Source organism: Oryctolagus cuniculus, chromosome 18 (genome assembly GCF_964237555.1).
Source record: "Oryctolagus cuniculus chromosome 18, mOryCun1.1, whole genome shotgun sequence".
Lineage (NCBI taxonomy): Eukaryota > Metazoa > Chordata > Mammalia > Lagomorpha > Leporidae > Oryctolagus > Oryctolagus cuniculus.
In genome coordinates, this window is record NC_091449.1 from 23,153,188 (window position 1) to 23,178,175 (window position 24,988).

A 24,988-nucleotide genomic window follows, 5' to 3' on the forward strand; every position below is an offset into this window, starting at 1 on the left:
ATCCAGCCGCCACTGGCAGTCACTGCAGCCGGCCCCGCTGCACCGCCCGCCTCCCACACCCACGCCCGGTGTCCGGTCCAGCACTGAGCAGACTCTGTGCAATGCGGGCTTTTATTGTTGCCTCCTCCTTTGAGAGGCCGCCAGTGCGCGGGGCTGCACCTGCTGAGAATGTAGGCCCAGGGTGGCCCTGGGTCTTCTGGCCAGGAGGGCTCCCTTAACAAAGAGGATCTGAGAAGATTTTACTCTGCAAAGAGAAGTCGGGACACCTGGCGAGGCCGGGGCCTAGAGACACCTGCAGGGCGCAGGCACAGGGCACTTCCTGGGGAGGAGCTGCAGCCTGGCACTGGATCTGGGCAGCTGAAGTCAGATCCTCTCCTACACCCTGGGTGCCTGAGAAGCTCTCCTAAAAATCCCTCCCTTGATGAGGAATGAGGGGGAGGTTCTCTGTGGGGGGTGCAGGCGAGGCTTGGACAGGCAGGGGCTACACAGAAGGCCTGGCAAGGTGGCAGTGGCACCGGGGGCCTCCAGGAATGCACAGACCCCAGTCCGCTGGCCCCTTCTGTCTCTGGCACACTTGCAGCCTAGCAGTACCCGTCCCCAACTGTGCTCCACCTGCAGTCAGGGTTTGGTCTGCTTTTTCCCCAGCTGTTGCCAGGCCCGGGAGGACAGGAAGGGCTGTTGGAGGTCTAATTCCAGGCTCCGGAGCCCCAGATGGCCGTTTGGGGTCCAGGGAGAAGGAAACATGAGGTCTGGGGGTGGAGGAGGGCACCTGAGGGGTCAGGGTGAGTTAGTGAGATTTGAAGGCAGACAGCACCCAGTGGTCACCGCTTGGAGAAGATTCGACTCGGGCGCTGGAGAGGCTGTGGGCAGGGAGGCCAGAGCTGAGATTTTACACAGAGGCAGGGCTGCCGTGGGGACAGCGGCCCTGGAGGGTCTTGGGTCTGCCTGGGGGAGCTGAACAGCCATGGAGCCCAGGGCTCCGGGTCCACACAGTCTCCCTCCCTGTCCTTTCCCGCACCGTGGGGGGGGGGCGGCCCCCAACTCTGCATCCTCATCTGGAGGTTCTTCCCACAGAGTCCCAGGCTGGGCTGTGGTGGGCACGAGCAGTGCCCCTCCCCAGGGCCCCGGAAGGAGCCGGTGTTGGGCCAGGCCCAGCTGGACTCACCACAGCACTGATCGCGTGCCCCTTCTCCTCTGCTGTCAGTTTCCCATCTCCCACTGCTTCAGCGCAAGGGCGTTTTGCAGCACTAGCGGGTCACTTTGGTAATTTTGCACATAGGAAATATACTCATCGGAGGGTCCTGACAGAAATTCATAAACAGCTGTCTGCACAGCCGGCAGATGTCACAATCTGAAGAGAAATGGAAGGCATGGGTCATGGCAGGTGCGTCCCTTCACCCGCCCTGGGAGCCAGCACTGCCCTGGAAAGCTGGCCCCTGCCCCCAGAGCACCCCCAGCCCAGGCGTCCGTGGCTGGCACCCACTGGCAAGAGAGAACAGGAGCCAGGCAGCGCCGAGCAGCACCAGGCAAGCAGCAGGCTTCATGGTGCAGGGACAGCCGCTGCCATCGCGGGGCCCTTTATACCTGCTCTGTGTCTTCAGTGGGACAGGAGGGGCCTGTCCTCCCGGGGATGGGGGGCTCCATGCCCAACCCAGGCCACAGCTTGCATGACCTGCAGTTGCAGAGGGCGCACGTGTGTGTGTGTTGATAGTGGCCAAGTCCAGCCCTGGATTAACACAGGGCTTAGCTCCTTCTCCCTCTCTCTTCCCAGGGACCTGACCATGGGCCCATGCCTGGGTGCAGGGAAGGCACAGAACCAGTGGAAACCCTGCCTGGGCAAGGGGAGAAAGCACCACACAGGGCCTCTGGAGCCCTGGGCCAGCTCAGCCTCTCGCACCTTGGCTGGGACCCTGACGACTGGCTGCTGTGACTATGGGAACTGCAGGACACCCAGTGCCAGTGTGGCGGGCAGGCCGGAGTACAGCTCCTCTGCTTCTCTCTTGCACTCATGGCCCTGAAGGCTAGGGGACACGGGGTAGACCAGTTGTCTCTAAACACCTACTTGGCATTTGACCACATTCTGTTCTTTGGGGGTCGAGGACCCTGACTGGGCTGGGAGAGATGCCCAGGTCCTTGTCTTCCCGTGGGGAGAACAGAACCAGGACACACAGAGAAGTGCAGCCTTGTCAAAAGGCAGGGGTCGTGCACGACTTCTCCATCTCTTCCCGCACCTGCGCTCCCCGAAAGACGCCCCAGGGGAGCCCAGCTCCCTTCTGTCCCTGGCTTCCCCGCACACACCCTCTCCCACCCTGCTGCCTCTGCCACCTCCTGCCCAGTCTCCCTCCCTCCATGGCCTCCTTCCATTTTTTTTTTTTAATTTATTTGAAAGCCACAGTTGCAGAGAAGCATTGACAGAGTCAGAGAACAAGAGGTCTTCCGCCCGCTGGTTCACTCCCCAGATGGCCACAACAGCCGGAGCTGCGTCGATCCGAAGCCAGGAGCTTCTTCAGGGTCTCGCATGTGGGTGCAGGGGCCCAAGGACCTGGGCCATCTTCTACTGCTCTCCCAGACCATAGCAGAGAGCTAGATCAGAAGAGGAATGCCTGGGACTGGAACCAGCACCCATATGGTGAGGGAAGTCTTGCAGCTGCAAGTTCACCTCCCCCACACAGGGGAGCACAGCTGGGGCTGGCCGGAAGCTGGCCAGGAAGCAGCAGTGGGACAGGACTCTAGGCGTTCTGACCTGTGATGCCCACATCCTAAGCAGCAGTGGAACCCGCTGTGCCCCAGCACCTGCCCCGCACGTGAGTTCTTGCTGTGGCAGGACTGGGCTGGTAGAGGGAAGCTTGTGCTAAGGCGAGTTCCGCTTCCTTGGCTTGCTCTGCTCTCGTCCACCTGCACACGCTTGCCTTCTGCTGTTCACTGTGGCCAGGAGCAGCAAGAGGGCCTGGTGGGGAGCGCTGATGTGCTTGGGGCTCCCCAGGGTGCAGCCCAGCAGGAGCTGGGAGGCCAGTAGGAGTGACAGCCAGGCTCAGCCCCAGTGCACACTCACCCCTGCGCGCTCGGGCTCGCCCTCCCGTCTTCAGTTCTCCATGGTTTCCCTCCACACCAGGAACATGAGGGCTGTCAGAGGAGCTGAGGGCGTGGCCTGCTTCTCCGAAGTCTCTAAACAAGGACACGTTCACATGGGTAGGAGAGGACTTCAGTAAGTTCATGGATATTAGCATTTAAAGTGCACGGGCCAGGGTGGTGCTAACTTGCAATGATGGCATCCCATAGTGGAGAGCTGGTTCGAGTCCCAGCTGCTCAGCTTCGGCTCCAGCTCTCTGCCAACAGGCCTGGGAAAGCAGTGGAAGACGGTCCCAATATGTAGGCCGCTGCTCCCGTATGGGAGTCACAGTTGGAATTCTGGTTCCTGACCTGGGCTTGGCATAGAACTGGACCTCAAGGACTTCTGGGGAATCAACCAGTAGATGAAGGATTTGTCTCTCTTTCACTGCCACTCTACATTTTGAATACATAATTCATTTTTTACATAATACATTTTTAAAATATTTATTTATTTATTTGAAAGTCAGAGTTACACAGAGAGAGGAGAGGCAAAGACAGAGAGAGAGGTCTTCCATCTGCTCGTTCACTCCCCAGATGGCCACAACCACCAGAGCTGTGCCGATCCAAAGCCAGGAGCCAGGAGTTTCTTCTGTGCCTGCAGGGTCCTGAGCGGGTCTCTGCCTGAGGATGGGGGCTGTGGAACCACCCATCTCCCCAGGAACACGGGGAAGCTTGCTGCCGCTGGGCACCGGGGTCACAAACTGGAGCAAACTCCTTTCCATGGGACAATTTAATACAGGCTCAGCACCACCTGAGGGTGGCGGTGGGGGAGGGGGGCGGGGAGGAGAGTACAGTGGCTCCTGGCATGGCTGTTGTCTTCCAGTGTCAGGGTGTCCTGGCCCCAGGAAGAGCCTGGGCGGTGGGGGCTCAACCAAGTGCATAGGATGCCGTGAAGACACACGGAAGGCTGCTGCCCAGCCTGGGCAGGACAGATGGTGGACTCGGCCTCTCTTCTAGGAGGCACCCATCATCCAGGTGCCCTGTGGAATAGGAGGTAAGGATGCCTCTGGCCAGGGAGGGCACGCGGGCCTGGTCTCCCAGCCCAGGGCTGGCTCTGGCCGGCTCCAGCCCGTGACTGTCCCCAGAGTGCGTGGGGCTGCCATGCCAGTAGGGGGAAGTCTTCAGCCGTGGCCCCCAGGCGGGGACAGCCTGCATGGGCCCTGGTTCTGGGGGCTCCGAGGCCCGTGGAGGAGCCCACATCCACAGGCCCTCCTGGCTGCCAGCGTCGGAGGAGTTGTCCTCCCTGTGCTCTGGCCTGCTGAGGTTAGGGAGACTGGCGCACTGGCACAGGCCTCCCCACCTCCTCGAGTACTCTGGAGACTCTGTGGGGCTGGCCACAGCTGGAGACTCTGCGGTCCCCACAGGGGAGCCCAGGCCGAGGGGCTCTGGGCTGCCTTCCCAGCTCTCCTCCTCCTCCATGCCTTCCCTCTCGGCGATGCAGAGGCCAAAGCTTTCTGGAGGACGGATCATCACTGCACGAGTAGCGGGACCCCTGGTCTACTCCCACACTGCCACTGTGTCCTGAATGGTGATTTTGGCCTTCGGAGCAGTGGGGGCAGGAACGTGCATCTGGGAGACGCGTGCCTACCCCAGGGTCCTGCTGCACCATTTTATAGCCTTGGCTGCAAGAAGAGACACGGTTTGTTTACCACAGCCCCGGTCTGGCCTGCTCGGTGCTTGCCCCGACAAAACCCTGGGGTCCCCATCACCACGTGTGATGCTGAGGACTCTTCCAGGCTGCTGGCCCCAGACGGGAGGGTGTGTGCAGCCCGGGCCAGGGGAGCCCTGGGACACCACCGGCTCCTCCTGCACAGCCCCACAGGGTGGATGGCCCTGAACTCCCCACCTCACTCTCATCTCTGGGGACCCAGGCACCAACTCAGGACTCCGTCACCTACCCCACCTGACCTGCTGCGCCCTAACAGTGCATTCGCTGAGTTACCCACATCTGAGTCCCTCCTACATGGCTGGAAAGGAACTGAGCCTAAGATGATGGGGGTGAGAGCTGGGGTTGTGGGGCAGACATGATCGGTTTAGGCCCTTGGGAACAGGGAATGCAGTTTCTAAAGAGGTGGCAGGGGTGCCCTGTGTCCTCTGCCCCTGGACCACTGTCTCTTTCCTGGTGAGACTGGGCTGTCACTGCTACTGTCCCATGAGCACCCAAGGAGGCAGCATCTGGAGGCGCAGTGGGGTCTTCCCAGTGCCTGGACAGCCTGCACCTGGACCCCCACTTAGAGCCTCTAGAGCTGGGACAAGCCCATCTCTGCTCTGCATGGGGACCCAGGCGCTCAGGTCCTTGATGGCAGCAGCAGCAGGGGAGGAGCACAGGGACCCCTCCCCACCAGAGCCCAGAGGCCAGTGATGCTCCGGGTCCCGCTGACTTATGTTGGCCCGAGGCTAGAGCTGCAGAGCCCACACTCAGTTGCCCTTGAGTTCTGCCGCGGGGGCCCCCAGCGCCTGCCTCTGTGCCCACCCCTGCTCACAGGAGTGCACTCGGCCCCCACAACTGGGCTCAGGGCACCTGGGCCTTCCAGGAGTTCTCAGATGGCTGAAAGGGATTCTCTGCCGGACTGTTTCCCCCTCACTGCACAGGGTCTCCCACAGCCCCACCTCCCTCTAGCCCTGCCCACATCCAGGTGGGAACCCACCCACCTGTCCTAGGAGGGTCCTGTGTGCAGACAGTTGTGGTCATTGGGCCAGTATGTCTTGGGTATCAAGCCAAGCACTGGAGGGACTGCTCAGGGGCCAATTGACAGTGGGATGACCCTAGCCACTTCCCCTTGTGGTCTGTGGGGGCCTGGGATTGGGGATGCAACAGGGGGATTCTCAGTGCCCTCCTGAAGGGAACCCAGGCCTCCCAAACCCCCTCATCCCTCCCTCAAGTCCTGCTCACGAGGGACAGGCAGGGGGACCCCCAGCTCCTCCGTCCCCAGCAATCGGGCCTCTGTGGGCCCTGAGGACTCACTGCGATGGATCTTGAGGGCCGTGTATGCCATGGCTGGGAGCACGTGCTCGCCCTCCAGGATGTAGATGTCCCGCATCCTCAGAGCCAGGGGGAACGGCACCTGGGGACAGAGGCATTGGAGGACCCGCCGTCAGGGCCTCAGCAGGGCCCACAGGGGTGGGTGTGCAGTGTCACTACAGGGGACAGGGGGAGACTCCAGGAGCAGTGACCCAGGATATTGAGGATCTCTGTCTCTCTGCCTTTCAAAGAAATAGCAAGATCAATAGGGGCCTGTGCTCTGTACAGTAGGCTAAGCCTCCACCTGCCACACCGGCATCCTGTATGGGGCCAGTTTGCATCCCAGCTGCTCCTCTTCCAAGCCAGCTCTCTGCTTATGGCCTTGGGAAGCAGTGGGAGATAGCCCAGGTGCTTGGGCCCCTGCACCCCTGTGAGAGAGCTGGAAGAAGCTCCTGGCTTCTGACTTCTGATCAGCTCAGCTCCTGCCACTGCAGCCATTTGGGGAGTGAACCAGCAGATGAAGACCTTTCTCTATGTCTTTCTCTGTCTATAACTCTACCTCTCAAATAAATAAAATATTTTTATTGAAGGACGGGGTGGAGCCAAGATGGTGGAATAGTGAGGGCACGCACCGATAGTCCAGGAAAATTTAGCTTAATAAAAGTGGAGTTATGGTAGCCTCAGAAAAAGGATCAGGAAAAAACTGCAGAGGAAACTCTTCCGGATCTAGTGGCTGTGACTCGGAGGACCTACTGGGAGAACAAGGTCGCCCACCGCGCGGAAGCCGAGCTGCAGGAGCTGCATGGTCTGCGCACCAGTGCAGGAAGGGGAGTGGATGTCACACAGACACCAGCAGGGAGAGCAGGGACGCCCAGGGCTCTGAGTCCACACATCGGTGCTGGAAGGGGAGGTGAGCTCAGTAACCTGAGACATTGGCGGGGAAATAGCGGTCAGAATCTAGAGGGGAGCGGGAAAGTTCACCAGACTGACTACAGGAGAGAAGGAAAAAAGGTGGGGGGGTACTGGTACAGAGGAGTTTCTCTCTCTGCCAACCTTGCAAAGGCAAGCAAGAGACAAAGAGCAGGCCTTCACTCTGGATTTAGATAACAACTAGGGAGAGCTAAGGAACTGAGTCACTACAATTCAGTAGCCTAGGCAACCCAGTGGGAGTCCAGAGGAGAAACAGAGCCTGCACAGACTCTTTGGGTAGAAGCCAGAGATCGGAAGCTAAATACCATCAATTCTGCACAGCAGTGCGGTGTGGTATTACTTACCTCCTAAATAAATAAATAAATAAAAAGGAGAGATTTACCACGCATAACCTGAGGGTGTCACCTTTGCACACCCGTAACCCAGAAGAACCAAGCAGAGCTATCAGGCCACACCCATCTCAAGCCTCCAAGGCTTCTCCAACAGCAGGCAGTCCACTTAACACAGACATAGTATTAAAAAACACACACACACACACACAGTGACGAAAGAAGAATTAACTATGCCAAGCAACAAACACAGAAATCGAGGGAACAAGATCAACGATGACACTATGATGCCTCCAAATAAACAAAACACCCCAAGCCAAGATTATGAAGATGATGAGATAGAAGAAATGCAAGATATGGATTTCAAAAAATTTATGATAAGAACATTTAGAAGTTTTCACAACACAACATATCAAAACTTATGGGATACAGCAAAAGCAGTATTGAGAGGCAAGTTAATAGCAATAGGTGCCTATATCAAGAAATTGGAAAGGTACCAAATAAATGAGCTTTCAGCACATCTCAAGGACCTAGAAAAACTGCAGCCAAACCACACCCAAATCTAGTAGGAGAAGAGAAATAATTAAAAGCAGAGAAGAAATTAACAGGATTGAATTCAAAAAAAACATTACAAAAAATCAGCCAAGTGAGAAGGTGGTTTTTTGAAAAAATAAACAAAATGGACACCCCATTGGCCCAACTAACTAAAAAAAGAAAAGACCCAAATCAATAAAATCAGAGATGAAAAAGGAAATGTAACAACAGACACCATAAAAAAGAAATAAAAAGAATCATCAGAAATTACTACAAGGACTTGTATGCCAGCAAACAGGAAAATCTATCAGAAATGGATAGATTCCTGGACACATTCAATCTACCAAAAGTGAACCATGAAGACATAGAAAACCTAAATAGACCCATAACTGAAACAGAAATCGAAACAGTAATAAAGGCCCTCCCAACAAAGAAGAGCCCAGGACCAGATGGATTCACTGCTGAATTCTACCAGACATTTAAAGAAGAACTAATCCCATTTCTTCTCAAACTATTCAAACAATTGAAAAAGATGGAATCCTCCCAAATTCTTTCTATGAAGCCAGCATCACCTTAATCCCTAAGCCAGAGAAAGATGCAGCACTAAAAGAAAATTATAGACCAATATCCCTGATGAACATAGACGCAAAAATCCTCAATAAATTTCGCACCAATAGAATACAACAACACATCAGAAAAATCATCCACCCAGACCAAGTGGGATTTATCCCTGGTATGCAGGGATGGTTCAACATTCGCAAATCAACCAATGTGATTCACCACATTAACAGACTGCAAAAGAAAAACCATATGATTATCTCAATTGATGCAGAGAAAGCATTCGATAAAATTCAACACCCTTTCATGATGAAAACTCTAAGCAAATTGGGTATAGAAGGAACATTCCTCAATATAATCAAAGCAATTCATGAAAAACCCATGGCCAGCATCCTATTGAATGGGGACAAGTTGGAAGCATTTCCACTGAGATCTGGCACCAGGCAGGGATGACCACTCTCACCACTGCTATTTAACATAGTTCTGGGAGTTTTAGCCAGAGCCATCAGACAAGAAAAAGAAATTAAAGGAATACAAATTGAGAAGGAAGAAGTCAAACTATCCCTCTTTGCAGACAATATGATTCTTTACTTAGGGGATCCAAAGAACTCTACTAAGAGACTATTGGAACTCATAGAGGAGTTTGGCAAAGTGGCAGGATATAAAATCAATGCACAAAAATCAACAGCCTTTGTATACACAAGCAATGCCATGGCTGAGAAAGAACTGCTAAGATGAATCCCATTCACAATAGCTACAAAAACAATCAAATACCTTGGAATAAACTTAACCAAGGACGTTAAAGATCTCTACAATGAGAATTACAAAGTCTTAAAGAAAGAAATAGAAGAGGATACCAAAAAATGGAAAAATCTTCCATGCTCATGGATTGCAAGAATCAACATCATCAAAATGTCCATACTTCCAAAAGCAATTTATAGATTCAATGTAATTCCAATCAGGATACCAAAGACATTCTTCTCAGATCTAGAAAAAATGATGTTGAAATTCATATGGAGGCAAAAGAGACCTCGAATAGCTAAAGCAATCTTGTACAACAAAAACAAAGCTGGAGGCATTACAACACCAGATTTCAGGACATACTACAGGGCAGTTGTAATCGAAACAGCATGGTACTGGTACAGAAACAGATGGATAGACCAGTGGAACAGAATAGAAACACCAGAAATCAACCCAAACATCTACAGCCAACTTATATTTGATCAAGGATCTAAAACCAATTCCTGGAGCAAGGACAGTCTATTCACTAAATGGTGCTGGGAAAACTGGATTTCCACGTGCAGAAGCATGAAGCAAGACCCCTACCTTACACCTTACACAAAAATCCACTCAACATGGATTAAAGACCTAAATCTACGACCTGACACCATCAAGTTATTAGAGAACATTGGAGAAACCCTTCAAGATATTGGCACAAGCAAAGAGTTTCTGGAAAAGACCCGGGAGGCACAGGCAGTCAAAGCCAAAATCAACTACTGGGATTGCATCAAATTGAGAAGTTTCTGTACTGCAAAAGAAACAGTCAGGAGAGTGAAGAGACAACCGACAGAATGGGAAAAAGTATTTGCAAACTATGCAACAGATAAAGGGTTAATAACCAGAATCTACAAAGAGATCAAGAATCTCCACAACAACGAAACCAACAACCCACTTAAGAGATGGGCCAAGGACCTCAATAGACATTTTTCAAAAGAGGAAATCCAAATGGCCAACAGGCACATGAAAAAATGTTCAAGATCATTAGCACTCAGGGAAATGCAAATCAAAACCACAATGAGGTTTCACCTCACCCTGGTTAGAATGGCCCACATACAGAAATCTACCAACAACAGATGCTGGTGAGGATGTGGGGAAAAAGGGACACTAACCCACTGTTGGTGGGAATGCAAACTGGTCAAGCCACTATGGAAGTCAGTCTGGAGATTCCTCAGAAACCTGAAGATAACCCTACTGTTCGACCCAGCCATCCCACTCCTTGGAATTTACCCAGAGGAATTTAAATTGGCAAACACAAAAACGGTCTGCACCCTAATGTTTATTGCAGCACAATTCACAATAGCCAAGACCTGAAACCAACCTAAATGCCCATCAACGGTAGACTGGATAAAGAAATTATGGGATATGTACTCTTTAGAATACTATACCGCAGTAAGAAACAATGAAATCCAGTCATTTGCAACAAAATGGAGGAATCTGGAACACATCATGCTGAGTGAAATAAGCCAGTCCCAAAGGGACAAATATCATATGTTCTCCCTGATCGGTGACAACTGACTGAACACCAAAAAGGAAACCTGTTGAAGTGAAATGAACACTATGAGAAACGGTGACTTGAACAGCATAGCCCCGATTGTTAATGAACAACTTAATACATTATCCCTCTTAGTATTTTTTTTGTCTGTTCTACTTAATATGACTGGTTTAATTCTGTAATTAATACACAGTTATTCTTAAGTGTTGAAATTTAACTGAAATGTGATCCCTGTTAAACATAAGAGTGGGAATAAGAGAGGGAAGAGATGTACAATTTGGGACATGCTCAAGCTGACTTGCCCCAAATGGTAGAGTTAGAAACATACCAGGGGACTCCAATTCAATCCCATCAAGGTGGCATGTACCAATGCCATCTCACTAGTCCAAGTGATCAATTTCAGTTCACAATTGATCATAATGAAAGGTCTAAGAGTCAAAGGGATCACATAAACAAGTCTAGTACCTGCTAATACTAACCGATAGAATAAAGGGGAGAGTGATCCAACATGGGAAGCGAGATACTCAGCAGACTCATAGAATGGCAGATGTCCTAAACAGCACTCTGGCCTCAGAATCAGCCCTAAAGGCATTCGGATCTGGCTGAAAAGCCCACGAGAGTATTTCAGGCATGGAAAGCCAAGACACTCTGGCAAAAAAAAAACAAAAACAAAAAACCCTAAATGAAAGATCTCTGTGAGTGAGATCCCAGTGGAAAGAACAGGTCTTCAAAGAAGGAGGTACCTTTCTCTGAAGGGAGGAGAGAACCTCCACTTTGACTATGACCTTGTCTAAACAAGATAGGAGACGGAGAACTCAAAAGGCTTCCATAGCCTTGGAAACTCATGACTGGAGCATAGGGAGATTATGATGCCATAAACAGGAGTGTCAATTTGTAAAGTCAACAACAGGAGTCACTGTGCACTTACTCCTCATGTAGGATCTCTGTCCTTAATGTGCTGTACAGTGAGATTTAATGCTATAACGAGTACTCACACAGTATATTTCACTTTGTGTTTCTATGGGGGTGCAAACTGTTGAAATCTTTACTTAATGTATACTAAACTGATCTTCTGTAAAAAAAAAAAAAAAAGAAATTATCAATTCCCAACTTGACTCTCACTGGGATGAAACATGACAATAGGTCTGATCTGATTTCATCATCATTTAAAAAATCATTATTTTTTTACTGTATGTTTCTGTGTGGGAGCAAACTGTTGAAATCTTTACTTAATGTATGCTAAACTGATCTTCTGTATATAAAGAGGATCGAAAATGAATCTTGATGTGAAAGGAAGGGGAGAGGGAGTGGGAAAGGGGAGGGCTGCGGGTGGGAGGGACATTATGGGGTGAAGCCATTGTAATCCATAAGCTGTACTTTGGAAATTTATATTCATTAAATAAAAGTTAAAAAAAAATAAAGTATTTTTATTTTTATTTTTATTTTTTTGACAAGCAGAGTAGGACAGAGAGAGAGAGAGGGAGAGAGAGAGAGACAGGTCTTCCTTTTTCCGTTGGTTCACCCCCCAAGGGGCTGCCACGGCCAGCATGTTGCAGCCGGCGCACTGTTCCAATCTGAAGCCAGGAGCCGGTGCCTCCTCCTGCCATGCAGGTGCAGGGGCCAAGCACTCAGGCCATCCTCCACTGCACTCCCAGGCCACAGCAGAGAGCTGGTCTGGAAGAGGAGCAACTGGGACAGAATCCTGCGCCCTGACTGGGACTAGAAACCAGGGTGCCGGCGCTGCAGGCAGAGGATTAGCCTAGTGAGCCACAGGGCTGGCCAATAAAATCTTTTTAAAAAAAGATAAATAAAGGACTAGTACTGTGGTTCAACGGATTAGGGCCTAGGCCTGTGGTGCCAGCATCCCGCATCCCATGTGGGTGCTAGTTCAGATCTTGGCTGCTCCACTTCCAATCCAGCTCTATGCTATGACCTGGGAAGGCACTGGAGGATGGCCCGGGTCCTTGGGCCCCTGTGCCCATGTGGGAGGCCCAGGGAAGGTTCCTGGCTCCTGGCTTCAGGTCAACTCAGCTCTGGCCATTGCAGCTGGTTGGGCAGTGGACCAGTAGATGAAAGACCTCTCTCTCTCTCTGTCTCTCCTTCTCTCTCTGACTTTCAAATAGATAAATAAATCTTTTTAAAAAAAGATAATTAAAGTTTTAAAACTGTAGAAGGAATGATGGAAAAAGTGAACCTCACTGTAGCAAATTCAGAATGCCTGATAGGGCCTGGCGCTGTGGTGTTGCAAGTAAAGCTGCTGCCTGCAGTGCTGGCATGGCATACGGGTGCCAGTTCTAGTCCCAGCTGCCCCACTTCTGATCCAGCTCTCTGCTATGGCCTGGGAAAGCAGAAAATGGCCCAAGTCCCTGGGCTCCTGCACCTGTGTGTGAAACCCAGAGGAAGCTCCTGGCTTTGGATCGGCGTAGCTCCAGCCGTCGCAGCCAGCTGGGGGGTGAACCAGTGGATGGAAGACCTCTCTCTCTCTGCCAACACGCACAACCTCAGTCTGATCATGAGAACATCAGGCCAAGTCAAACTGAACGTTCCTCTGCAGCATAACTGACCAGGACTCTTCAGAAGCATCCAGGCCATGAAGGAAGACTGAAGAACTGTCCCAGACTCTGGGAGACTAACCAGACAGGACACTGGAGGCAAGCTGGAGGCCTGGCTCACACCCTGGACCAGAAAAAGGAAACCAGTGGGAACATTGCAACACTCCGGTGAGGGCCAAGGACACTTTAGTTAGTACACTATCTTGCTCTGTAAACCACACACAGGGCTCTTTCTGCATGACCAATCAAGCACACGATGCACACAGCAGAGAGCATAGCTCTGGCCCTGCTCCGGGTGGATAAAGACCCCAGCTACTTCCTGTGACACACCTCTCTCCACACTGCTGCTTGCACCAACACAAACTCACATCCCAGGGCCCCAGTGAGGTGACCTGTGCTCACCACCTGGCACTGTCTGCTGCAACATCAGTTACCTGTGACAAATCAAAACACAAGCTCCCTGGGGCAGCGATTCTGAGATCACTGCGTCTCCACAGTCTGGCACAGAGAAGGATCAGTACATGTCGGCTAAGCCAACAGTGTAGGGGCAGCTGTGGGGAAGCGGCTGCTATGGTCCTCACTCTGCCCACTAGAGCACCCATTCGCCACCTCCCATTTGATCTCTATCAACTTAACCTTTCTACATCTCGCCTATGCTTTGGAAAGAAAATCATAGGACAAGGTATAGGCAGTAGAAAATCAGGAGAAACCAGTATTTAGAAGGAATAAAAATAAAATAAAAAGTCAAGATCAGAATAATATATTTTACATTTCTCTTGTTTGGATCTATCAGATATGCTACCACCATACTTCAAGAGTTATTTTAGTTTTTTAAATGTTTATTCATTTTTATTTATTTGAAAGGCAGAGCATCAGAGAGGGCAAGAGAGAGAGAGAAATCTTCTATCTACTGGTTCACTCTCCAAATGTCTCCAACAACTGGGCCTGGACCATGCCGAAACCAGGAGCCCGGAACTCCACTCAGGTCTCCCTCACAGGTGGCAGGTATTCAGGATTCGATCCACCATTTGCTGTCTCCTAGGGCACTAGCAGGAAGCTGTCCTGGAAGTGGGCAGCCAGGACTTACATCAGCTGCTCTAGTATGGAACCAAAGGTGCCCCAAGCAGTGGCTTAATCGGCTGTATCACAAGATCCATTCCTTCCAAGAGTTGTTTTAAAGATCAAATGGGGGGGGGCGTGCTGTTGTGCAGTGGGTTAAAGCCCCAGCCTGCAGTGCTGGCATCCCATATGGGCACTGGTTCGTGTCCTGGCAGCTCCTCTTCTGATCCAGTTCTATGCTATGGCCTGGGAAAGCAGTAGAGGATGGCCCAAGTCCTTGGGTCTCTGCACCTGCGTGGAAGACCTGGAAGAAACTCTTGGCTCCTGGCTTTGGATCAGCTCAGCTCTGGCCACTGTGGATTTTTGGCGAGTGAACTAATGGAAGGAATGGAGTTGCTCTCTCGCTGACTATCTACTTCTAACTCTTACCAAAAAAAAAAAAAATCAAATGAGGAAGTATATAGAGAACATTTACCCCACAGCCTAGACATAATCAATGTTCAAAAGTAGTAGTTATTTTTATTTTTACTAAGAAAGGTAGTATCTACACTACATCTAGATAATTACAGGGGGCAGGTGTTACGGGGTACCAGGTGGAGCCACCGTCTGTCTGTGAAGCCACCATCCCATTATGGGCACCGGTTCATTTCCAGGCTGCTCTACTTCCAATCCAGCTCCCTGCTGATGGCCTAGGAAAAGCAGCAGAATGTAGCCCAAGTGCTTGGGCCACTGCTACCAACATGGGAGACCCAGATGGAGCTCCCAGATTCCACCGGGCCCAGAACCAGCCATTGTGGCCATCTGGGGAGTAAGCCAGTAGATAGAAGATATTTCTCTCTCTCTCTCTAACTCTGACTTTCAAATAAAAAAATTACAAGGATAAAGTACAATATAGCAGTTCTAAAACTATTCACATAAAAAATACTTAATGAGCTTTTCTTTTTTAACAAATATTAGATTTCTAATAAGATAAAGTCAAATAACTAAAGAGAAATATCAATCTAAAATAACAGGTAAATCAGTCTCTCTCCACACACACACAATAAACACTAAAGAGATACCCAACTTTGCAAGTGAAAAAATGCAAGTTAAAACAAGAGATCATGTTCACCCAGCAAACAAGCAGAAATTAAAAAGCCTATTAACAGGGCCGGTGCTGTGGTGCAGCAGGTAAAGCCACTGCCTGCAGTGCTGGCATCACATATGTGTGTCAGTTCAAGTCCCGGCTGCTCCTCTTCTGATCCAGCTCTCTGCTATGGTCTGGGAAAGCAGTAGAAGATGGCCCAAGTCCTTGGGCCCCTGCACCCATGTGGGAAGACCTGGGGGAAGTTCCTGGCTCCTGGCTTTGGATCGGCACAGCTCTGGCCATTGCAGCCAACTGGGGAGTGAACCAGCGGATGGAAGACCTCTTTCTCTCTGCCTCTCCTCTGTGTAACTCCTTCAAGTAGATAAATAAAATCTTTTTTTAAAAAAAAGCCTATTAATGAGGTTGTATAGGAAAAGAAACCCCAATAATGATAGTATAAATTGCTATAATCTTTCTGGAGGGAAATCTGACAAATCTGTCAAAAACTGTAATACACATTAAGAAAACTATTCTTAATAACATGTGAGTGCAAAGGCATCACCTGCCAAAGATGATGATGAAAACCCAGTAAGAAAAGTTACTCTTGGGGCCGGCACCATGGCACGGCTGGTTAAGCTGCTGCCTGCAACGCCAGCATCCCATATGGGTGCCCGTTTAAGTCCTGGCTGCTCCACTTCCAATCCAGTTAATGCTCCTGGGAAAGCAGTGGAAGATGGACCAAATCCTTGGGCCCTGCCACCCGTTTGGGAAACTAGATGGAGGTCCAGGCTCCGGGCTTCAGCCTGGCTCAGTCTCAACCATCACAGCCATCTAAGGAGGAAACCAGCAAATGGAAGATCTCTCCCCCTTTCTTTTCAACTCTTCAAAAAAAATTCTTGCAAATTAAAAAAAAAAAAAACCTTACTCTTAAGTCCTCCACCTACCCCAGGGGAATCCTGAGGGTGGAAAAGACCCCAGTAGTCCTGGAAAGGGGGTCAGTAGGAAGGGGGTGAGAAGGACAGGAAACGGGTTGCCCAAGGGGTAGCTGGGTAGCACAAGCTGCTGCCCAAACCACACCTGGATGGCCTGCAGCTGGCTGCTCTGCGAGAGGACCAGCACAGGGGCTGCTCAGCGGGTCTCCTCACTGCAGAGCAGAAGTGCACAAGCACGGAGCAGGATGCCAGAGAGCAGCCGAGCAGGACACACGGACCCAAGCAGAGACAAGCTGGCTTACTGGAGCATACTACTCTGAGGCTGGTCCCAAGAGTGATGCACTCACCTCCCAAGGGAACTGTGGTGATGGGCATGGTGGGGCGTGGAGCACGAAGTCTCCAAAGGGGCCACAGAGCAGAGGTAACTTCCGAGTTCAGGGCGCACAGTGCACCAGTACCAGCTTATGCAAATAGAGACAGGACTGGGCTGCTCCCTATACAGCCTTTCTTCTGTTAACACCACAGTCTGGGAAGTGAGAGACAGAGGAGCTCCAGGTGAGAGTGGCTGCCCCACAGACTACAGAAACAGAAATCCAGCCCTCAGTAGTGCTCCTTAAAGAGCAGAGATCACAGGCACACCGTGCAGAATACAGCCTGGTGCAGGGGCCCACTCTAGGGAACCATCACACAGTAACCACACACCAGGAAGAAGGAGCCGTGACAGGGATGTAAGTTACGTGGATATACCCACATTCTTATGGGAACACACAGCACAAAATGGCTTGAAAATCTAGCTGGCTGTCAAGAAGAAACTGGTAAAATCCAATAACCATATCGGTCATAGTCACCCATGAAAAAGACTCAAAGTGGTTAGGAGAGGGATATGGATTGGCAAGGAACCTCCACAGCTACTCCTAAGTTAATTCTGCAAACAAGAGAGCCTGTTCTCTTCCTAAGAAAGTCCACACCCAGAGAGGTGTCTAACCTCACGGACAGAGGGTAGGTGCCAGGCTCACAGGGGTGTGTAAGTGCACTAACAGAGGGCAGGATCCACGATCACATGGGTATGTAAGTGCACCAACGGAGGGTGGGAAGGTCACAGCCTGCACAGCCCACAGAGGCCTCCAGGAGGAAAGACGTAGGACAGAGGCAGGCATGTGGTCAACTTTTTTTTAATGCTCCAGCAGTTTTATTTCATGAAAGCTTTTCTTTAGAATTACTCTACTACTTTTTTTTTTTTTTTTTGACAGGCAGAGTGGACAGTGAGAGAGAGAGAGAGAGAGAAAGGTCTTCCTTTGCCATTGGTTCACCCTCCAATGGCCACTGCGGCCGGCGCACTGCGCTGATTCGAAGGCAGGAGCCAGGTGCTTTTCCTGGTCTCCCATGGGGTGCAGGGCCCAAGCACTTGGGCCATCCTCCACTGCACTCCCTGGCCACAGCAGAGAGCTGGCCTGGAAGAGGGGCAACCGGGACAGAATCCAGGGCACAAACCGGGACTAGAACCCGGTGTCCCAGCGACACAAGGCGGATGATTAGCCTATTGAGCCACGGCGCCGGCCTCTACTACTTTTTATAAGTTGTTTTTTTAAGTCAAAAGACACAGAGCTCAGGCCCTGGAGTGGGTGCTTGAGAATTCTACTCACAGCCAGTTTGACCAGCACCAACTCAGAGGCTGCCTCCTGCAGAACTCAGACCTTCAAAACCTGTTCGCGGGTAACTGATGGCACATAAATGCAGACACGAACTGAAGGCGTTTACTCATGATTCCTGTGACTTCAGAACCTATACTTACACAATCTCGGCGCTGTCTTCACAGAAGTCAATGTGCAATGTAACAGGCTTCATGCAGTACAACCGGAACTTTTTTGCTCTGTAGGGAAGCTGCATAAATGATTCCACTGCAACTCGGATGCTGACAAATGAAGCAGAGAGAGTTCCATTATAAAACACACAACACAGAACAGACTCCTTTATAGTTCACCTAGGTCAGTAACATGCTTGCCGTAAAACAAAGTAAAGGACATCCCTTTCTGATTCTAACACAGCCTCCAACAGATGCCTGGAGACATCTGGCCAAGGGGACAAAACTGCTTCTTGGAGGGTGGAAAAAAATCTTTCTGTAAAAGCAGAGAGATCCTACATAGTGATTCAGTGTATCTGTGGCATCAAAATTTCATGGCACAGGGGCAGGAATTCAGGGAGAGTGTATCTGGTGAGGCTCCTCAGGTTAAGACACACTGTGCAGCTGGCACTGTGGTGCAGGTGAAGGCGCCACCCACGGCGCCAGTGTCCTTGCGAGTGCCAGCTTGGGCCCAGATCCACTGCCGATCCAGCTCCTTGCTAATGCGCCTGGGACATCAGTGAAGACAATTCAAGTACTTGGGTCCCTGTGCCCACATGGGAAACTCAGGTGGAGTTCTGGGTTCCTGGTTTCAGCTTGGCTGTTGTGGGAATTTGCAGAAGTAAACCAAAGGATGAAAGATACACTTCTCTTTCTTTCTCTCCTTTTCTGTCACTCTGCCTTTCATACCACAAAGCAGAAGGAAGGAGGGAAGGAGGGAGGAAGAGAGGAAGGGAGGGAAAGAAGGAACAGAAATACTGCACAGGGGCAGGCATGCGGCCTACCTGCTGGGATGCTGCTTGGGATGCCCTGACCTCGTGTCAGAACACCCGGGCTCCAGTTCTTGTTCCACACCCAATCAGCCTCCTGCTGGTGCAGGCCCTGGGAGGCAGCAGGTGGCTGGGTCTCTGCCACCCACAGGAGAGACCACATTGAGTTTCCAGTTCCTGGCTCCAGCATGGCCTACCCAGGGCTGTTGTAGGTATTTTAGAAGTGAAACAAGAAGGCACGCGCTCTCTCTCCCGCTCTCGTCTCTGTCTCTGTCTCTCTCTCTGTCTCTCTGCCTTTCAAATACATAAAAAGTGAAAAATAAAAGGAAACACTGAATAACAATGAATAAGCCTGTGAAATAAATTCCATTTACTATGTGACCAGAAGTACCCCAACATTGCTGTCTATGAACAGATGTTTTAAAAATTAGTATTTGCCAACTTTGCACAAAACAGCTGATGGACGGCGAGGTGACAAGGCAAGCAACAGACATGCCAACATATTTCCTCACCATCAAGCAGCTCTCTTCCCTGAAGCCCTACCCTTTGTCTTAGATAAGTTAGAGCTCTACTTAATCATTTGATTTTCTTGCCAAAAATAAACTCAAAACACCAAACACAAAAGGAAAAGCTCCCATGATGGCTAAACACAGTAAGTACTTAAAAACAAAAGATTTATTTATTTGAAAGAGTTACACAGAGGGAGAGGGGGATGGAGAGGGGGAGGGGGAGGGGGAGAGGGGGAGAGAGAGAGAGAGAGGGAGGGAGGGAGGGGTCTTCCATCCACAGGTTCACTCTCCAATTGGTCACACTGGCTGGAGCTGTGCGGATCTACAGCCAGGAGTCAGGAACTTCTTCCAGGTCCTCCTGCACACGGGTGCAGGGCCCAAGGACTCGGCTTTCCCAGGCCATAGCAGAGAGCTGGGTCAGAAGTGAAGCAGCCTGGGCTTTTTAACCGGCACCTATATGGGATGCTGGCACTGCAGTTGGTGACTGTACCGCTATGCCACAGCGCTGACCCCAAGTACTTTTATAACAATTATGGTCACAGAGGTGCAGAATCCCAAGCTGGGGAGGCACCTACTTTTCCCTTAAGTATCTGCAAATCCTCCATGTCTGGTGAGCCCTTCTGCCACGAAACTCCTCTACGTGAGAGACACCTCTTACTGCACCGAAGGCTAGCTGGCTCTGCTCTTTTTGCACTGGAATAAGAGCCCTTGTGTTTGCCTATTAAATGGACATCCTCTGACTCTGGGACAAACCATGGGACAATCATCACTAAACACCAACAGTGACTTGTGCTAGCTTTTCCTTAACATTTATTTATTTGAGAGGTAAAGCTATAGACAGAGAGAGGGAAAGACAGAGAGCTTGGTCTTCCATTCTCTGGCTCACTCCCCAAATAGCTACAATGGCCAGAGCTGGGCCAATCCAAAGCCAGGAGCTACTTTGGGTCTCCCACATGGGTGCAAGGGCCCAAGCACTTGGGTCATCTTCTGCTGTTCTCCAAGGCCATGAGTAGGGAGCTGGATTCAAAGTGAACGGGTGCCCATAAAGGATGCTGGCACGGCAGGCAGCGACTTAACCTACTATACCACAGCACCAGCCGCGTGTGCTGGCATGTTCCCCCCACCCCCAGAAACCAGTTATTAAAACTTCATGCATTTTATCAACACAACTTTAGGAACACAGTGATGTGCTAATGTTTTCTAGTGAGCTGTGACATGCAGTCCCACAGTCAATGAAGGTTACAGTCAGGACGAGCCTGAACCGTCTCCACACCCTACGTGATAGCCACACCTTTACTCTGTGACGCAGAACAACCAGGAATACACACTTGAGTATATAATCTGCTCTCTGCAACCTGAGGGTGGCCATCAATTTCCTCCTCTGTGGAGACACGGAGAGTTTCTCTCTACCTCCTGGTGGTGAGGCAAACCGCACTGAAGGACCCACCCCATCCCACGTGCAAACTAAGAGGACAGGCCAGAGAGCAGCTGGCACAGGGCACCCAGGAGACGAGAAGGGAACAGCCTGAACCTGCCCTGCCCCACCCTAGGCAGGCAAGTGGAGAAAGGCCACAGTCACTCTCTCTGTCCTCATTAGGACCATTTGCTCCTCTAGTCATGCACGCAGAATGGAAACCTGCAGTCTTCCTTCATTATTTATCTGAAAGTCACAGACAGAGAGACAAACACAGATGCCTGTCCACTGGTTGATTCATTTCTCAAATGCGGCAACAGCCAGGCTGACACCAGGAGTCCAGAACTCAGTCTCCCGTGTGGGTGGCAGGGGTCAACTTGAGCCCTCATCTGCTGCCTCCCGGGGGTGCACTGGCAGAAAACCAGAGTGGAGAGTGGAGCTGAGATTCAAGTGCAGGCACTCTGATGTGACGCACAGGCATCCAAGTCGTGACTTCATCACCGCGCCAAATGCCTGGCCCAAGTTTTCATTTCTTAAGGCACAAAAACTCTCAATGTCTTCTTTTTGCAAAAGGTAATCCCCTTACTTTAAAAACTGACATTCTCCTTTAAAATTCATCATTATCTCCTTAAACAGAGTAAGGCAAACAGACATAAAACCACACATACGTCTAAACAAATTCAGAGTTGGTGAACTCAAGGGGCTTCCATAGCCTAGACAGCTCATAGCAAGAGGCTCGGGTGATTGCTGACAGCATAAATAAGTGTGCCAATTGTTAAATCAACAACGGGAGTCACTGGGTTCATGCTCCCCATGTAGGATCTCTGTCCTTAATGTGTTTTACTATGAAACTTAAAAACAACACTACTAGTCGAACAATACCCTATACCTGGTTCGGTTGTGTGAGTGCAGCCTGTGGAAATCCCTGCTTAGTATATACTAAGTTGATCTTCAGTATATGAAGGTAATTGAAAATGAAACGTGATGAAGGGCGGGATGGGAGAGGGAGTGGGGGAGGGGAGGGCCACGGGAGGGAGGGAGGTCAGGGTTGAGGGGAAGCCACAACAATACAAAAGATGCATTTTATATTCTACTTAAAACTATTGGTTGAACTCTGTAATTAATACACAATTACTCTTAGGTGTATAATTAATGCTGTAAGTAGTACTCAAATAGTATTTTACACTTTGTGTTTCTGTGTGGGAGCAAAATGTGGAAATCTTAACATATGCTAAATTGATCTTCTATATATAAAGATAATTGAAAATTAATCGTGATGTGAAGAGGAAGGGGAGAGGGAGTGGGAGAGGGGAGCGTTGTGGGTGGGAGGGAAGTTACGGGGGGGAGAAGCTCTTGTAATCCATAAGCTGTACTTTGGAAATTTATGCTCATTAAATAAAAAAAAAAAAACACACATACGTACTTTTTAGATTTTACTGGAATGTACCTGGCGAAGTCTACAAGGAAACACTCTGCCAGGTAATGGTCTGCTGAAGACATGATTGACTTAATGACAGCCCTGCACCAGCACCGTAGCTCCAGACAATACACCACGCAGACCTGCAAAACAGAAGGCAGGCTTTATTACGTTCAGCAGTCAAACCTCTAGTCACGTGATGACAGCCCTAAAGGCTCCTCTCCACATCGTCTCAGCCTGTACCCCACTTACAGGAGATGACACAGGTGTAGGAGGCTGCCCAAACTGAGCACTGTCTCCCAGGAAAAGGCCCCCCAGGAAACAGGGATCAGCTGAAAGGAAAGTGCTAAACAGGAAGAATTCCAGCTCACCAATACAGAAGGAGTGGGAGAAATCACCATATTGAAACAAATGAGGGGCCCGTGCTGTGGCATATCCTGTAAAGCCACTACCTGCAGTGCTGGCATCCTATATTGGCGCTGGTTCGAGCCCCGGCTGCTCCACTTCCAATCCAGCTCTCTGCTATGGATGGGAAAGAAGTAGAAGATCGGCCACGTCCCTGGACCCCTGCACCAGGAGCTTACTCCTGGTCCCTGGCATTGGATCGGCACAGCTCTGGTTGTCGCGGCCAACTGGGCAGTGTACCAGGGAGTAGAAGATCTCCTCTCTCTCTCTGCCTCTCCTCTCTGCGTAACTCTGACTTTCAAATAAATAAATCACTCTTTAAAAAAAAAGAAAACAAATGAAAGTGGATTCGGGCAGTGACAGCCACTGAATGGAGAGAGCATGAAGTGAAACACTCACAGCAGTGCCACGAAGGAGGGGTTACCCTAGCATGGCTTGCAAGTGGCGCTCTCTCCCATGTTAAACCCACGTGAAGGTAACAGCACACCTGTTCTTCAAAACAAGTGACCCTGAATCTATTCACAGTGTCCTGTTTAACCACCTCTCCACAAAAGGACAGGGAGAAAGCACTAACCTCCTGGGTAAATGCTCACTGTGAGGAGGCCATCATGCTTTCCCAAACAAGACTACACTTAAAGGACCACTGACCCCGTTCCATCCCTCCAGTAAGTCACTGGTATGGAAAAATAACAAATTGGTCACTAAGGACATTTGTGGGCACGAGGGAAGGAATTCAGATGAGGTCTTGTCTCCCTCCTAACGAGTGTTCACGTCCTTCCCCTCCATGCTATTACCGAAGTTCACACTTGGAACGTGGCTGACCCAAGAGAAATCAGACCACAGCAATGGTGGCTGAGGCTGCACGAAAGCAAAGAAGCCCTGATGTGGAGCACAGAGCAGAAGCAATCCCAAGTCAGTCAAAGCCATGAGCAACCAAAGAGGGAGGCACGGCCCAGAACTGAAAACCCCAGGTCCTCTTTGCCAAGGTCCGTATACCTGCCCTGGCTCCCACCGCCAGGAAGACGGCCCTAACACCTGGATCTGGATGGCATCTATCCCAAGGCCCCACTTGGACCTACACAAGCACCACCCCCTGCCACCATCAGCCTGAGTCTCATGCAACCCAAAAACCTAACACAAGGCAACAACCATGAACGTTAAAATACTCTAATCACATTCATCATTCTAAGCTCCTGAAATATTTTTAACAATTATCTGGTAGACAGAGCACTCCCACCCAATGATTCACTCCCCAAGGCCCACAACAGCCGTGGGGGAGAGGGTGAAGGCTATGAGCTAGGAACTCAATCCAGGTCTCTCAGGTGGGTAACAGGGACCTAATTACTTGAGCTATCATCTGGTGCTTCCCAGGGTCTGTGTATTAGCAGGAAGCTAGAATCAGGAACCGAATGTAAACACTCTAACATGGTGGTGTTTCAACTACCTGGCCAAACACCCACCCCTACATCCTGATTAGTGTTTCAAGATAGGATAATTAAAGGCTGGTGCTGGTTCCAGTTCCGGCTGCTCCACTTCCAGTCTGGTTCCCTGCTAATGAGCCTGCGAAAGCAAAGGAAGATGGTCTGAGTCCTTGGGTCCCTGCACCCACGTGGGAGATCCTGATGGAACTCCTGACTCCTGGCTTCGGCCTGGCCCAGTCCTGGTCATTAAGGCCATTTGGGGATTGAACTAGAGGATGGAAGATCTATCTGTCCCTCTAACTTTGCCTTTCAACTAAATAAATCTTTAAATAATAATAAAGATACAATAAATAAAGTGCATTCAGATACATACCTGTCCTTCTTCCAACATTAATGGTTTTATTTCTATATCTTTACACATGCTGTTATAGAAGTCATTCGTGGCGCTATTTAGTTTTTGATAGTCGACTTCATGATCCAAAAAGGGACTACATCCTTTTATAATAACCCAGAAGCAATCTGGATCTTCAACCTGCAGAATTTTTAAAAGATTATAAAATCATGCATGATTTCTTTTAAAACCAAATAAACCTTAGAACCATGTAACTTTCTAATTTAAGTGATCTATCATTTTTGACAACTACCTTTCTCTTAAATGGTCATACCAAAGAGCCAAAGATAAAATTTAAAACATGTGATCAATAATATGCAATTCTCAATTATGTAGTACAACTCAAAAAGCAATCAGTTCTATTTGGTCTCCTGTAGCTTAAAAATATAAATATTAAACATATTCTTATTATTAAAATACCTATTAAAACATCCATATATATAAAAGGTTCAGAACATTTTTAGTATTCTTTTTGTGTAAGAAAAATAAGTATGAATATATATACAGCCTGCTCAT

The 24,988-nt window shown here is 49.8% G+C and overlaps 1 long non-coding RNA gene across 6 annotated transcripts; it reads right to left on the reverse strand.

The window, feature by feature from the left end:
* On the reverse strand, positions 1 to 24,788 carry LOC138846714 (uncharacterized). Of its 6 annotated transcripts, none has more exons than XR_011384260.1 (5): positions 24,455 to 24,788; positions 22,262 to 22,398; positions 18,098 to 18,217; positions 6,077 to 6,176; positions 1 to 3,165 (listed from the first exon to the last, which is right to left on the reverse strand). It is a non-coding gene; the product is annotated as an uncharacterized lncRNA (long non-coding RNA). The 6 variants fall into 6 exon arrangements; XR_011384257.1 differs by lacking the exon at positions 1 to 3,165 and adding an exon at positions 3,540 to 4,091; XR_011384259.1 differs by lacking the exon at positions 1 to 3,165 and adding an exon at positions 4,108 to 4,733.
* Between the last annotated feature and the right edge of the window lie 200 nt (positions 24,789 to 24,988).